The sequence below is a fragment of the Eumetopias jubatus genome, unplaced genomic scaffold (assembly GCF_037043125.1).
Source record: "Eumetopias jubatus isolate StellerSeaLion01/CBP00866 unplaced genomic scaffold, mEumJub1_p1.0 scaffold_14, whole genome shotgun sequence".
Classification (NCBI taxonomy): Eukaryota; Metazoa; Chordata; class Mammalia; order Carnivora; family Otariidae; genus Eumetopias; species Eumetopias jubatus.
In genome coordinates this window covers 86,736,016-86,747,297 of record NW_028274820.1, presented here as the reverse complement: position 1 = coordinate 86,747,297, position 11,282 = coordinate 86,736,016, and positions in this window count along the sequence as shown.

The window sequence follows — 11,282 nt, the reverse complement described above, 5'->3', positions numbered from 1 at the left end:
TATTTACTTAAAAATTTTCAGCTTCTTTTTTGGTACATTCTACTTGAGTCAATAATCCTTTCCTGCACACCAGATGTTCTACCTTAAAATGCTAAGCAGGAGTGTATTTTTTATAATTTTAAATGAAAATATTATAATGGGTTTTATGTCAACAAAAATATCCTGATCAAGTTCTTAAAACATGACTAAAATGCCTACCTATCATTTAGGAAGAAAAATCATCGTGTTAGGAAGAAAAATGCTTTGCAAATGCTTTCTGATCAGAACTGAGATAATTGCTAAACAGTTGATTTGATGCAATAATTTGGCCTCTCAACACCAGTGACATCTGAAATGCATGTTCCTTTGTCAATACTTGTGCTTTATAAAATCACTACATATGATTTCAACATTCTGCTAACTGTATTTGGAATGCAAATAAAATTATTACTTGCATATTTTTAAAAATACATATTTTCAAAGTAATATTGAGTTTTGTGGACATGAATATGAATTTTTCTTAGATAAACAACAGAAGGGCGCCTGGGTGGCTCAGTCGTTAAGTGTCTGCCTTCGGCTCAGGTCATGATCCCAGGGTCCTGGAATCGAGTCCCGCATTGGGCTTTCTGCTCCGCGGAGAGCCTGCTTCTCCCTCTCCCACTCCCCCTGCTGTGTTCCCTCTCTCGCTGTCTCTCTCTCTCTATCAAATAAGTAAATAAAATCTTAAAAAAAAAATGTGTAGATAAACAATGGAAGACATTTGTATTGAGAGATATACTTTTATAAAATTTGCATTTAAAAGCAAGGAAGCATTTACAATATTAACAAGCAAGATATATTGTGGGATATATCTGTATATTCTTTTAGTAATTCTTAAAATTTCAACATGCAGTTCTTACAAAGTGAAGAACTATGTGTTATCCTCCCAAACAGCATTTGGAAGACTGTTTACATCTGAACTTCCCCTACTATTTTCCCTACTATTGACCAGTATTTTGGTTCCATCTTGTTTTCTTGGTAACTATTCAATTTAATAGAATTTAAAACTTAGAGAAAATTTGCAAGAATAGTATCTGCCCTTAACCTAGATTAAACAATTGTGTACATTTTGCCCTATTTCCTTTATCACTGGTTTTCAGATAATTTTTAACCTTTTTTAAGGATTTTTTAAAAAAGATTTTATTTATTTATTTGTCAGAGAGAGAGAGCACAAGCAGGGGGAGTGGCAGGCAGAGGGAGAAGCAGCCTCCCGCTGAGCAAGGAGCTCGATGTGGGACTCAATCCTAGGACCCTGGGAGCATAACCTGAGCTGAAGGCAGACACTTAACCGACTGAGCCACCCAGATGTCCCTTTTTCAAATTTTATTTTTAATTTTATTTTTTAAAGATTTTTTTTTTTTATTTGAGAGAGAGTACAAACAGGGGGAGCGGCAGGCAGAGGGAGAGGAAGAAGATCCAGCCCCTGATGTGGTGCTGGATCCCAGGACCCTGAGATCATGACCTCAGCCAAAGGCAGACACTTAACCAACTGAGCCACCTAGGTGCCCGTGGCGAATCCCTTTTTTTAAGATTTTAGGTAATCTCTACACCCAATGGTGGGGCTCAAACTCATAACCCCAAAATCAAAATTGCTTGCTCTACAAACTGAGCCAGCCAGGCATCCCTGGTCTTCAGAAATTTGAGCATAATATGCCTCAGTTTTATTTTGTTTTTGTTTATCCTGCTTTGCATTTGTAGTCTCTTGAATCCACAGATTATTATTTTTCTCCAAATTTGGAAACTTTCTGGCCCTTATCTCTTCAGATACCCTCCCTCTCTTTACCAGGGCCTCCAATTACACATGGTTAGACTATTTGATATTGTCCTACAGGTCACTGAGGCTTTATTCATTTTTCTCAGTCATTTTTTTTTATATGCTTCAGTTTGGATAGTTTCTTTTATTATGTCATCAGATTTACTAATATTTTCTTCGTTAGTATCTAATCTATTAAGCCCTTCTGGGAAATTACATACTGTATTTTTTCCTGTGGTACATGTTAGACTCACTAAATTAGGTCATAAAAAGGTATACGAGGTTTTCCAAATATTAAAAAAGTAGTGTCATTAGATGTTTTTCTTTTTTTAAGTTTATTAGTAATCTCTACACCCAATGTGGGGCTAGAGCTCACAACCTCAGATCAAGAGTCGCATGCTCCACAGACTAAGTCAGTCAGGGACCCCTAGATGTTTTAATTGTGTGACTTGAAGTATCACTGACCAAACAGCTTTTGACAGGATAATGTATTTCCCTTCTGTGTGTAGATATTTCCCCCTATATTAATTGAGGTTTTGATTGGGTTAAGGTTTTAATCTGCTATAATGCATGTGTATAGTTTTTTTTTTTCCTTTTTATAAATCTCGTTATGAAACTTCTCAGGAGAATTTCCAAAAGTGCTTATGGACCAACACAGAATCTAGATTTCCTGAGGGTATCTCTGGGCTAACTCTAGTAACTCGTCAAATGTATCATCTCCAGGATGAAGTCTCAGGCAAACATTAAAGTCTGTATGTGTTGAGTAGCTGCCTAAGCCTATGCAGTAAGAGAGAAGAAGGGAGGACTACTCCTTACCCCAATCTCCAGCATATTAGAAACGACTCAAAGATGTGTGGACATATATAAAGTCTAAGGAGGGCAGGCACTGGCAAATAGACTGGACTCCTTGCAGAGTCAATTATATAAAGCTCAGACATTGTTTTAGTCACGATTTAGAGGCTATTTTTTCACATCCCAAATTAGGAATTTGGGATGTGAACTACATGTAATAATGTAATAACTACTAATTTGATCAGCTTTCCAATACCTATTTAGCTATATTGTTTCCCTCAACTCCAAGTCAGTACCTTGGCTCATATTTAAACTGGTCCTAAAAACTCAAAATTCCTCTGTATCTGCTGATCATTCCTGAGCTATTCTTTCCCAAAGCTTTTATTTCCAGGAATCATCAAAGAGAAGTACCCTTCTCCCCACCCCACCCCCGCCCCCATTCTTCTTATTAAGGACTTTCTAGCTGTCACCATCAGAGGGCGACTTTCAATAATTTCCTGTATCTAGGCTCCCTCTTGGGGTGTAATTCCAAATTGTTCCCAAATATCATTCCTTTCCTCTCACGTTAAATCTCTCTGGGACCTAGTCATTTTCCCAGACCTACCATCATCAAAAACACCTTCCAGCCCTTCCCTAACCTAGTCCCTAAATGTAAAAGCAGTTAGGTCCAGCTATAAAATCAAAGGAACATTCTTCTTTTCTTTTATAGAAGACCAGCTTGGACATTTCAGATCTGTCTTCCTCCTCCTTTCTTCATTCATCTGCTGCTGATAGGACCCTGGGTGGCCTTCTGTCATTTCTAAAGCTAACGTTCTCAAGACATAGTTCTCTCTTCATCTGAAACACCCAGTAGGTTGGCCCTACCTGCTGATCAGGACCCTTCCATCGTTTCTGGTCCAGCTTGACTCCTAAATGGAGACATAGCAGAGGCAGGCTCAATGGAGTGAATGTTCAGCCTTTGAGATGGTATTATTTTATTCTTGTAAACAGGAGCCTCTTCCTCTTATCTAGTCATCTCAATACTGCTATGGTCTTCATAATGCAATTGGGTTGTAACTAATGGATATATCAAGGCCAAACTGAGCACACAGAGCGGAGCATGGGTAGGTAAGGAAATCCCCCAGAGAGGCTGTGGAGACGCCTTATAAATCTCTTGATTCAGGTTCCACCTTGATATTTCCTTGCACCTAGTATTTCTTCTTTCTTTCTTTACTTTTTTAAGATTTTATTTATTTATTTGAGAGAGAGAGCAAGAGTGTGAATGAGCAGGGCGGCGTGGGGGGAGGGCAGAAGGAGAGGGAGAAGCAGGCTCTCCACTGAGCAGGGAGCCTGATATGGGACTTGATCCCAGGACCCCGGGATCACAACCCGAGCGAAAGGCAGACGCTTAACTGACTGAGTCACCCAGGAGTCCCTAGTATTTCTTCTTTAAAACAAGATTAGAAGGAAGAAAGTTTGGGATGGCTGTTGAGTACCACAAACAGTGTTTATAAATCAAACCCCAAAATCTCACATAGTTTACGTGGAAATTTTCAGTTGAGTCAGTCACTTTTTCAGTCAACAAACAGTTGCTGAGTGTCTACTGTGTACCAAGTACTGCTCTTCCAGGCACTAGGGATACAGTAGTGAACCAAGAATGCAAAATTCTTGCCACATTGGAGCATACATTCTCATGAAGGAGATGGATAATAAATGAACAAGTATATACATTCAGATAAATATAAGGGTTTCGAAGAATAATGAAGAGATAGATTATGACTGGGAGTGAGTACCTATTTGGTGTGGTTAACCAAGGTCTCTCCTCTAAGGTAACACTAACCTATAAAAATGAATGAAGTGAGGAAGAAAGTCATAGGAAATTCATGGTGAAGAACGTTCCAGAGAATGGAATTAACAGAAGCCCTGAAAGGGAATGACTTAATATGTTCAAAGAATAGCAATAAGTCCAAGATGGCAAGAGTCATCAACATGATGAAGAGACTAGCAGGAGATGAAGTTTGGGAGGGATGGGGAGAATCACAGAGTCTTGGATAATATGGCAAGAAGTTTGGATTTTAAGTGTAATAGGAAGTTATTAAGTGGAAATTTCTGTGATCTTTTTTTACATTTAAAAGATCTATCTATAGGGGCACCTGGGCCCTTCAGTTGGTTAAGCATTTGCCCTCAGCTTGGGTCATGATCTTGGGGTCCTGGGATTGAGCCCATCACATCAGGCTCCCTGCTCAGTGGGGAGTCTGCGTGTCCCTCTCCCTCTGCCCCTCCCCCTGCTCATGCTCTCTCTCTCAAATAAATAAATCAAATCTTAAAAAAAAAATCTATCAACAGAAATACATTTGCTTCTTTCTTTCCTCTTCTCCTGTGTGTCTTTTTCACTGTCTCTGGGATTAACTAAGTGTTCACGAGGACATAGGTGAAGCAGGCCCAGCTTGCAAACTCAGGGAAATGGAATACTTAGGCAGTAGCTCATGGATACTTCCTAAGAGCCTGAGAAAGATCATTCTGAAGTCTTTCTTATAAAATGCCTAGGATTTCCTAAGGGAAGTGGAGCTGATCAGAGCTGCTGATGTGCAGTCTAATCTCTGCCTGATGTGTTGTTCACTCCCGAACATTACTTCCCTTTTATTCCCTCTTCCACAAAGAAGACTCACCTCAAAGAAAGCTTCAGTTATGTTTAGGCAGCCCAAAGTGAATGGGATCAGGGCTTGGATCAGGGTGGTTGAAAAGCATTTGGAATATATGTGGAAGATGGAATCATATAGGATTTGAGGATGGGTAGATTGTGTGTGTCACTGAGGGAATGAGAGGAAATCAGGATAACTTCAAAAGTTTTTTTGCCTAAACAACAGAATGAATGGCAATGCCATTTACTGAGATAGGAAAGACTGAGGGAGAAATGGGTTTTTGAAGGGGAGGGAGAATCAAGACTCATTTTGAACCTATCAAGTCTAAGATGCCTGTTAGACAACCAAGAGCAGGTATAAACCATAATTACATATAGCTCCCAACCAGAATGTAAGCCCCAAGAGGACAGGGACTCTTGTCTGTTTTGTTCACTACTATATCCTCAGAAACTAGAATAGACCCTGGCACATAACAGGTGTTCGGTAAATATTTGCTCAATAAACAGACAAATAAATGAATAAATATAAGTCTGAGGCAACAGATACCATTTTTTAAAAAGATTTTATTTATTTGATGGAGAGAGCACAAGCAGAGGGAGAGAGAGGGAGAAGCAGGCTCCCTGCTGAGCAAGGAGCCCAGTGTGGGACTCAATCCCAGGACCCTGGGATCATTCCCCGGGCCGAAGGCAGCCGCTTAACCGACTGAGCCACCCAGGCGTCCCCAACAGATACCATTTATTGATAAATTACTGAGAGAAACCAGGGTCCCAGGGACCTCTTTCTTCTATCAGAACTCAAATGCATCTCCAGTCACAGAACTTTTCCTGAGACCACCTTCTATCTCTTACTGTCCATCTCGTATATTTAAAGCTCTCAATTTTTCCCCCTTGTTGTTTTTTCTGTGCTCCTCATATCCCTGACACTCTAGTGCTAAATTGAATGAAAGTTCCACATAAGTTTGGGATGCCTGGGTGGCTCAGTCAGTGAAGAGTCTGCCTTCAGCCCAGGTCATGATCCTGGGGTCCTGGGATGGAGCCCATGTTGGGCTCCCTGCTTGGTGGGGAGCCTGCTTCTCCCTCTCCCTCTGCTCCTCTCTTGCTCACTTTCTCTCTCAAATAAATAAATGAGTAAATCTTAAAAAACAACAACAACAACTCAAAATAGATAGCTTCTGCTCTCTCTTGTGAGTAGATATCCCCATATTTTTAAAAAGATTTTAAATTCCAGTATTGTTAACATACAATGTTATATTAATTTCAGGTATACAATATAGTGATTCAACAATTCTGTACATTACTCAGTGCCCATCATGGTAAGTGTACCCTTTAATCCCCATCACCTGTTTTACCCATCCCCCCCCACCTCCCCTCTGGTAACTCTCAGTTTGTTCTCTATAATTATGAGTCTCTTTCTTGGTTTGTTTCTCTTTTTTTCCCTTTGTTCATTTGTTCCTTAAATTCCACATATAAGCGCAATCATGTGGTATTTGTCTTTCTCTGACTGACTTATTTTGCTTGGCATTACATTCTCTAGCTCCATCCATGTTGTTGCAAATGGTGAGATTTCATTTTTTTAATGGCTGAATAATATTCCACTGCATATGTATACCACCTCTTCTTTATACATTCATCAGTTGATGGACATTTGGGCTGCTTCCATAATTTGGCTATTGTAAATAATGCTGCAGTAAACATAGGAGTGCATATATCCTTTTGAATTAGTGTTTTTGTGTTCTTTGGGTAAATATCCAGTAGGGCAATTACTGAGTCATAGGGTAGTTCTAATTTTTAATTTTTTGAGGAACCACCATATTGTTTTCCACAGTAGCTGTACCAGTTTGTATTCCCACCAACAGTGCATGAGGGTTCCTTTTTTTCACATCCTCACCACTGCTTATTGTTTCTTGTGTTTTTGATATTAGCCATTCCAACAGGTGTGAGGTGATATCTCATTGTAGTTTTGATTTACATTTTCCTGGTGATGAGTGATGTTGAGCATCTTTTCATGGGTCTTTTGGCCATCTGGATGTCTTCTTTGGAGAAATGCCTTCTGCCCATTTTTAATTGGATTATTTGGTTTTGGGGTGTTGAGTTGTATCTGTTCTTTATATATTTTGGATACTAACCCTTTAACCCATATGTCATTTGCAAATATCTTCTCCCATTAGATAGTCTTTTAGTTTTGTTGATTGTTTCCTTTGCTGGGCAGAGGCTTTATATTTTGATGTAGTCCCAATAGTTTATTTTTGCTTCTCTTGCCCTTGCCTCAGGAGACATATATAGAAAGAAGTTACTGTGGCCAATGTCAGAGAAGTTACTGCCTGCGCTTTCTTCTAGGACTTTTATGCTTTCAGGTCTCACATTTAGGTCTTTAATCCATTTTGAGTTTATTTTTGGGTATGGTGTAAGAAAGTGGTCCCGTTTCATTCTCTTGCATGTAGCTGTCTGGTTTTCCCAGCACCATTGGTTGAAGAGACAATTCTTGCCTCTTTTGTCTAAGATTAATTGACCATATAATCGTGGGTTTGTTTCTGGGCTTTCTATCCTTTTCCACTGATCTATTTTTGTGCCAGAACCACACTGTGTAGATTACTACAGCTTTGTAGTGTAACTTGGAATCTGGAATTGTGATACCTCCAGTTCTGTTTTTCTTTTTCATGATTGCTTTGGCCATTTGGGGCCTTTTGCAGTTCCATACAAATTTTAGGATTATTTTTTCTAGTTCTGTAAAAAATACTATTGGTATTTTGATAGGGATTGCATTAAATCTGTAGATTGCTTTGGGTAGTATATTTTTAATAGATCTACACACAGGGGCACCTGGGTGGCTCAGTCGGTTAAGCGTCTGCCTTCAGCTCAAGTCATGATCCCAGGGTCCTGGGATGGAGCCCTGTGTCTGGCTCCCTGCTCAGCAGGAGGCCTGCTTCTCTCTCTCCCTCTGCCTGCCACTCTGCCTACTTGTGCTCTCTCTCTCTCTCTCTCTCTGTCAAATAAATAAATAGATAGATAGGTAGATGGATCAATAGATCGATCTACAAATAGATCTACAAAATTTCATGGCCTTGAATGCCCAGATTCCCAATTCCCAGCTCTTCTTTATATATCTCCATTTCTGGCAGTCTTTCATAGTTCCCTATTTAAGCCAGAGTGGCTATTACTGCTGCTACATTCTCCTCCTCATAAAATTCATTAGCTCTGAAAATCATTTTCCATTCATTCATCTCTGAATAATGCTAGTTCTGTTCAGATTTGGTGTTGGTCAAAGCTGAGATGAATGAATTTATAAATCCCAGTCCCCCTCTGCCCACGGATGGAAGACGGATTGCCAGGCGAAACGCCCTGCCCAGTCTCTAGTTTCTAGCAGGCTTTCCTTTTTGCTTTTCTGAGGAGATAACTTTCTGGGCCCCCCCAGCCCCCTCCCAGACCCCCCCCTCACCTGGTGTCTGCACCAATGTAGAACACTAACACGGCAGTCACAGCCTTCACTGCAGCCAGGCTGTGGAAGTACTTGAGCTACTAAACATTCCTACAGGCAATTAATAAATTGTTTATTAAATTAATAAATAATTCCTACAAGCAATTAATAAAAACATGCAAGAATCAGATGAGTTCAAAATACCAGAGGTTTTTTGTTGTTGTTGGTTGGTTGGTTGGTTGGTTGGTTTGCTAGAGGCTAGTTTGGAGACCTATGGCTAAAGTCTGAATATAAATCTGGCTTCCTAATACATCCCCGTGAACTGGAAAGACATACCCGGTCACTGATAAACAATGGGTGTCTCCTGACAAAGGAAGAGCCTCCCCAGATTATTTACTACATGTTGCTGGCAGGCTGTTTATAAAAGGAAGAGACAGGAATGGGACAAGCCACCCTTGCTCAGTCCTATCTGCTATTACTTTTTCTTTTAAAAAAAATTATTTGAGAGAGAGAGGGAGAGGGAGCGTGAGCAGGGGGAGGGGGAGGGGCAGAGGGAGAAACAGGCTCCCCGCTGAGCAGGGAGTCCGATGCGGGACTTGATCCCAGGACCCCGGGATCATGACCTGAGCTGAAGGCAGCTGCTTAGCCCACTGAGCCACCCAGGTGCCCCGCTCTCTCTGTGTCTTTATCAAACTCTCGGATTCCTAGTAGAGAGAATCTGGTTGGCCATCTTTGGATAGGTCATCCAGGGCTAGGAGACAGAGGGGAGTAGCACAAATTTGTGACTCTTACAATTTTTCACTCCTTCCTTAGTACCATAGCCTTCTCAAAGACCTCTCCGTCTTTCCAATCTATGCTTCACACTGCCACCATTTTCATATTTCTAAAATATATGTTGTTTAACATATCTCCTGATTTAAAATCCCTCAATAGCTCTTTATTACTCATAGAATAACCTACAAGCTTCTATCAGGGACTACACTCTAGGATTTGGACCCTAGCTTCCTCCCCAGTTTCATCTCCTGCTACCTTTCTGTTAAATCTTATGTTCTAGGCATAAGCTATTTGCAGTTCCCCTATTCAAGCCATGCTTTGTTCTATTCTCATGGTTTTGCTTGTGTTGCTGCCTGTTTCTCAAATGCTCATTTTCTCTTCTCTTTATGTGTTTAACTCACACTCACCTTTCTAGGCTCAGTTTAGATGTTCGTTCCAAATGTCCCAGGGTTTAGTGCTCTTCCTCTTTGATCCAACAGCATCTGAACAGATCTCTGATATAGGCATTGCAATCTGTTGCATTGAACTCTTTTTTTGGTCTCTCTTCCTGGCTAACCCATGAGGTCCTTGAAGTCAAGGTCTTTATCTGGTCTATGTTTGATTCCCATTGCCTAAGCCGGTGCTTAACATATCATATGAAATAAACAAATGCTGATTTTTGAATCCCTTATATACAAAGCACTGTGGGGGGAACAAATGTATATAAAATTCACATATCACTTTTTTTTTAAGATTTTATTTATTTGTCAGAGAGAGAGAGCACAAGCAGGGGGAGCGGCAGGCAGAGGGAGAAGCAGGCTCCCCGCTGAGCAAGGAGCCCGATGTGGGACTCGATCCCAGGACCCTGGGATCATGACCTGAGCCAAAGGCAGCTGCTTAACAGACTGAGCCACCCAGGTGCCCCCACATATCACTTTCAAGATGTTTACTGCCTAGGAAGCAAACAGTATCAGCACAGAAGACAAGTACAAGATACTATAGAATTGTATGCACACACACACACACACACACACACACGCGCACGCACACACATGCCTGCAGGCTAGAATTGGGATTGGATTATCTGGAAAGTCTTCTCTGAAGAGGACAGACCTCAGTAGTAACATAAAGAAAGGATTCAAATGGTTTAAAGAGGTGGGGAGAGGGTTTTAAGTATGGGGAATAAGAGAGAAAGTGCACTGTATTTGAGGAATAGGGTGAAAACATTGGCTAAAGTAGAGGTTGATTAAAATATGGTGACAATGTCAGGGTGTGTATAGGGAAGTCATAGGTTAGAAAAACAAATTGGAGCAGATCTTGTTTAAGTATATCTTTGTGCTGACTCCAGCATAGAACACCTCAGCATTCTAGATTGCCCGTTCATCACAAATTCCTGTGTCTCCTCCAGAATCAAGAAAATAATAAGACACTTTCAAAATGGAAAGTTTCAGTACCAAGGGATCTCCCTTTCCTCAATGAAATAGGGTTTCCTGATGTCCTTTAAGGTATTGTACACCAGATCTTTCCCTTTTTGTTTCGGATGTGGTTTTTGTGTTTGTGTGATTTTGGTTTTTCCACCCTGGGTAGCAAAAAGGTAGCCCAAGATTTGTACCTCCCAGTTTGATGGCTTCTATTTATTGTAGTTTCAATATACACATGAATTGGACTCACGATTCCAGTAAACTAAAGGTGAGAAAAGGGTGAAAAGCTCATTAGTCTATTCCCCTTGAGGGAATTTTCAGAGTTGAGCTCAGTCTAGTCATAAACTCTAGACAATTGTCTTTAGGGTTTATGTCTAGACAATCAAACTAGATATAAACCTTAAACAATCACTTATTGGCACTGTCAACACTAACACAATCTTTCCTCCAAACCCGCAGGCTTTATAGCAGCTTGGGCTGATAGGTCTATCAAAGTTCTACTTAACTGCC